The sequence below is a fragment of the Nansenia antarctica genome (assembly GCF_963989245.1).
Source record: "Nansenia antarctica genome assembly, chromosome: 6".
Taxonomy (NCBI): domain Eukaryota; kingdom Metazoa; phylum Chordata; class Actinopteri; order Argentiniformes; family Microstomatidae; genus Nansenia; species Nansenia antarctica.
The window spans coordinates 16,705,743-16,711,742 of NC_137676.1; positions in this window are offsets into that span (position 1 = coordinate 16,705,743).

Consider the following 6,000-nt stretch of genomic DNA (forward strand, 5'->3'; position numbering starts at 1 on the left):
GAAAAGCAGCACTTCTGTTGTATGGAAGTATTTCGGGTTTAGGACGACAGATGTGCAATAAAAACAGGTGTTGTGCACGACCTGTCGTGGAACAGTCGCTACATCCAGAGGCAACACCACAAACCTGTATCAGCACTTGAAAAAGTACCACAGGCAGCTCTATGACGAGTGTGCGGTCAGAAACGGAGAGTTAAGTGAAAGTCCCGTAGCCCAGTCTAACAAAGTTAAGCAAACTAGTGTTTCAGAGTCGTTTGCGGCTGTTACGCCATATGAAAAGGGCTCACGAAGGCACCGTGAAATAACAAATTCCATCACGCACTACCTCGCTAAAGACATGGTGTCTATTAACACTGTGAGCAACTTAGGGTTTAAAAAACTCATCCAAACGCTGGATAAAAGATATACGATTCCCTCCCGCACGTACTTTAGCCATGTGGCCATCCCAGAAATGTACGCGGAATGTAGGAAGAAACTTGAGACGAGCTGAAAAATGTCCAGTACTATGCGACAACAACCGATCTGTGGTCGAGCAGGACGACCGAGCCGTATCTCAGTCTCACCGTGCACTTCATAAATTACGACTTTGAGTTGAAGAGTCATTGCCTGCAAACGGTATACTTTCCTGCTGACCACACGGGAGAGAATATTGCCCGTGGACTAAGAGAGTCCTTGTCCAACTGGGGTCTGAAGGAAGAGGATCAGACGTGCATCACCACTGATAACGGATCAAATGTTGTAAAAGCTGTGGAACTGAATCAATGGACAAGGCGTCAGTGCTTTGGACACAGGCTGCATCTTGCCATTGGTAAGTGTATTTAAAAAATATTTAAAAAGTGTAAAAATGCTATTCTCTCTCCCTCTCAATTTTCTCTCCTCTCTCTCTCACCCCTCTCAGTTTCAGAATTATTGTTATTACATTTTCAATCTGAAAAATGCAATACTGTACCTTCCACAAATAATGTTTTGATTCATGATTTTCTTTTTCAGAAAATGCTCTGAAAGAGAAGACCGTGAAAGACCGTATAAGTCGGGCAACAGGACTTTGTAAGTCTATTGTTTGCCATTTCTCGCACAGTTGGAAAAAGAAGGTTGCACTGAGTGAGGCCCAGCGAGAGTTGCATCTGCCGATGCACTCGTTGATCACAGAGTGTCCAACAAGATGGGGCTCAAGGCAGAAAATGGTCGGGAGGGTGTTGGAGCAGAGAAAGGCCTTGTCTCAGGTTCTCTCTGAAGACAGGAAGACGCGTCACCTGGTCCCCAGTTGGCAGGACATAGATGTCCTTGAATCCATCAACAACGTCCTGCGTCCTCTCCAGGAGTTCACAGATGCCCTCTCTGGTGAAGCTTATGTAAGCGTATCGTACCTGAAGCCAGTCCTTCATCTCCTGAAAACTGTTTTATTATCTCTGAGAATGCAATTAGAAAAACATGCCTATATTAATGAAAGGAATTGATAAGCTTGGAGGCATACAATGTAGATTCTCTGAGTTAACTATTCTCTAATGATTCTACACACAGGAGCTTATGGACATCACTTCGTTCGTTGATCCAAGATTCAAGACAGAATACATGAGTGCAGAGAATGTCCCAGACATCAAAGCAAGAGTGAAGATCGAAATGGAACAGGTGGCACGAAAGGTAACTTGTATTTATGTGCAGTTTAGTTGAATGTCCTCAATGCTGCTGTAACTACTCAAGGATAGATGTACATGTACTCTTTGTTTATGCTGACAACTCTCCATGATGTGAAGCGAATCAGACAAACTACGAAAGTCCTCAACTGCTTAAAGTTGTTAAAGTTTAAAGTTGTATTTATACTTTCTACCTTTTTGTACATAATATAGTGATATGATTAGAACATGTAAGTTTTTTTTTTATATTGGTCATTAATTCTGTTAATTTATAGAACAGATGATATTTAATGAATATGTTTGTTAGAAAAATTAAATAGTGTACATAATACAGCTGAATATCCACCCCTTCATCTGTCAGTGGATCACTGACTTCCTCACCAACAGAAGGCAGGATGTCAGGATGGGCCCTCACCTGTCTCAGCCCCGCACAGTTAACACCGGTGCTCCTCAGGGCTGTGTGCTCTCCCCCCTGCTCTACTCCCTGTACACCAACGACTGTACCTCTGGTGACACATCTGTCAAGACCATCAAATATGCAGATGACACCACCATGGTTGGCCTCATCACTGATAATGACGAGACCGCCTACCGGAAGGAGGTCGGCCGTCTGGTGTCCTCGTCTGCAGCCAATAACCTGGAACTCAACAACACCAAGACAGTGGAGGTGATTATGGACTTCCGGAAAAAGGCCCAAACTCACTCTCCACTGGTCATCAATAACTCCCCTGTCACAATAATGGATGAATTGCAAGTTTCTGGGCACTACCATCTCCAACAAACTAAAATGGGATAACAACATCACCCATCTAGTTAAAAAAAAGGCCAGCAGCGCTTGTTCTTCCTCCTGCGAAACAGAGCAGGTCCTGGGGGTTCTGACGGAGATGGAGCGCAACGTTGGACGATTTAGTCCCGAAGAAAAGCAGCACTTCTGTTGTATGGAAGTATTTCGGGTTTAGAACGACAGATGTGCAATAAAAACAGGTGTTGTGCACGACCTGTCGTGGAACAGTCGCTACATCCAGAGGCAACACCACAAACCTGTATCAGCACTTGAAAAAGTACCACAGGCAGCTCTATGACGAGTGTGCGGTCAGAAACGGAGAGTTAAGTGAAAGTCCCGTAGCCCAGTCTAACAAAGTTAAGCAAACTAGTGTTTCAGAGTCGTTTGCGGCTGTTACGCCATATGAAAAGGGCTCACGAAGGCACCGTGAAATAACAAATTCCATCACGCACTACCTCGCTAAAGACATGGTGTCTATTAACACTGTGAGCAACTTAGGGTTTAAAAAACTCATCCAAACGCTGGATAAAAGATATACGATTCCCTCCCGCACGTACTTTAGCCATGTGGCCATCCCAGAAATGTACGCGGAATGTAGGAAGAAACTTGAGACGAGCTGAAAAATGTCCAGTACTATGCGACAACAACCGATCTGTGGTCGAGCAGGACGACCGAGCCGTATCTCAGTCTCACCGTGCACTTCATAAATTACGACTTTGAGTTGAAGAGTCATTGCCTGCAAACGGTATACTTTCCTGCTGACCACACGGGAGAGAATATTGCCCGTGGACTAAGAGAGTCCTTGTCCAACTGGGGTCTGAAGGAAGAGGATCAGACGTGCATCACCACTGATAACGGATCAAATGTTGTAAAAGCTGTGGAACTGAATCAATGGACAAGGCGTCAGTGCTTTGGACACAGGCTGCATCTTGCCATTGGTAAGTGTATTTAAAAAATATTTAAAAAGTGTAAAAATGCTATTCTCTCTCCCTCTCAATTTTCTCTCCTCTCTCTCTCACCCCTCTCAGTTTCAGAATTATTGTTATTACATTTTCAATCTGAAAAATGCAATACTGTACCTTCCACAAATAATGTTTTGATTCATGATTTTCTTTTTCAGAAAATGCTCTGAAAGAGAAGACCGTGAAAGACCGTATAAGTCGGGCAACAGGACTTTGTAAGTCTATTGTTTGCCATTTCTCGCACAGTTGGAAAAAGAAGGTTGCACTGAGTGAGGCCCAGCGAGAGTTGCATCTGCCGATGCACTCGTTGATCACAGAGTGTCCAACAAGATGGGGCTCAAGGCAGAAAATGGTCGGGAGGGTGTTGGAGCAGAGAAAGGCCTTGTCTCAGGTTCTCTCTGAAGACAGGAAGACGCGTCACCTGGTCCCCAGTTGGCAGGACATAGATGTCCTTGAATCCATCAACAACGTCCTGCGTCCTCTCCAGGAGTTCACAGATGCCCTCTCTGGTGAAGCTTATGTAAGCGTATCGTACCTGAAGCCAGTCCTTCATCTCCTGAAAACTGTTTTATTATCTCTGAGAATGCAATTAGAAAAACATGCCTATATTAATGAAAGGAATTGATAAGCTTGGAGGCATACAATGTAGATTCTCTGAGTTAACTATTCTCTAATGATTCTACACACAGGAGCTTATGGACATCACTTCGTTCGTTGATCCAAGATTCAAGACGGAATACATGAGTGCAGAGAATGTCCCAGACATCAAAGCAAGAGTGAAGATCGAAATGGAACAGGTGGCACGAAAGGTAACTTGTATTTATGTGCAGTTTAGTTGAATGTCCTCAATGCTGCTGTAACTACTCAAGGATAGATGTACATGTACTCTTTGTTTATGCTGACAACTCTCCATGATGTGAAGCGAATCAGACAAACTACGAAAGTCCTCAACTGCTTAAAGTTGTTAAAGTTGTTAAAGTTTAAAGTTGTATTTATACTTTCTACCTTTTTGTACATAATATAGTGATATGATTAGAACATGTAAGTTTTTTTTTTATATTGGTCATTAATTCTGTTAATTTATAGAACAGATGATATTTAATGAATATGTTTGTTAGAAAAATTAAATAGTGTACATAATACAGCTGAATATCCACCCCTTCATCTGTCAGTGGATCACTGACTTCCTCACCAACAGAAGGCAGGATGTCAGGATGGGCCCTCACCTGTCTCAGCCCCGCACAGTTAACACCGGTGCTCCTCAGGGCTGTGTGCTCTCCCCCCTGCTCTACTCCCTGTACACCAACGACTGTACCTCTGGTGACACATCTGTCAAGACCATCAAATATGCAGATGACACCACCATGGTTGGCCTCATCACTGATAATGACGAGACCGCCTACCGGAAGGAGGTCGGCCGTCTGGTGTCCTCGTCTGCAGCCAATAACCTGGAACTCAACAACACCAAGACAGTGGAGGTGATTATGGACTTCCGGAAAAAGGCCCAAACTCACTCTCCACTGGTCATCAATAACTCCCCTGTCACAATAATGGATGAATTGCAAGTTTCTGGGCACTACCATCTCCAACAAACTAAAATGTGATAACAACATCACCCATCTAGTTAAAAAAAAGGCCAGCAGCGCTTGTTCTTCCTCCTGCGAAACAGAGCAGGTCCTGGGGGTTCTGACGGAGATGGAGCGCAACGTTGGACGATTTAGTCCCGAAGAAAAGCAGCACTTCTGTTGTATGGAAGTATTTCGGGTTTAGGACGACAGATGTGCAATAAAAACAGGTGTTGTGCACGACCTGTCGTGGAACAGTCGCTACATCCAGAGGCAACACCACAAACCTGTATCAGCACTTGAAAAAGTACCACAGGCAGCTCTATGACGAGTGTGCGGTCAGAAACGGAGAGTTAAGTGAAAGTCCCGTAGCCCAGTCTAACAAAGTTAAGCAAACTAGTGTTTCAGAGTCGTTTGCGGCTGTTACGCCATATGAAAAGGGCTCACGAAGGCACCGTGAAATAACAAATTCCATCACGCACTACCTCGCTAAAGACATGGTGTCTATTAACACTGTGAGCAACTTAGGGTTTAAAAAACTCATCCAAACGCTGGATAAAAGATATACGATTCCCTCCCGCACGTACTTTAGCCATGTGGCCATCCCAGAAATGTACGCGGAATGTAGGAAGAAACTTGAGACGAGCTGAAAAATGTCCAGTACTATGCGACAACAACCGATCTGTGGTCGAGCAGGACGACCGAGCCGTATCTCAGTCTCACCGTGCACTTCATAAATTACGACTTTGAGTTGAAGAGTCATTGCCTGCAAACGGTATACTTTCCTGCTGACCACACGGGAGAGAATATTGCCCGTGGACTAAGAGAGTCCTTGTCCAACTGGGGTCTGAAGGAAGAGGATCAGACGTGCATCACCACTGATAACGGATCAAATGTTGTAAAAGCTGTGGAACTGAATCAATGGACAAGGCGTCAGTGCTTTGGACACAGGCTGCATCTTGCCATTGGTAAGTGTATTTAAAAAATATTTAAAAAGTGTAAAAATGCTATTCTCTCTCCCTCTCAATTTTCTCTCCTCTCTCTCTCACCCCTCTCAG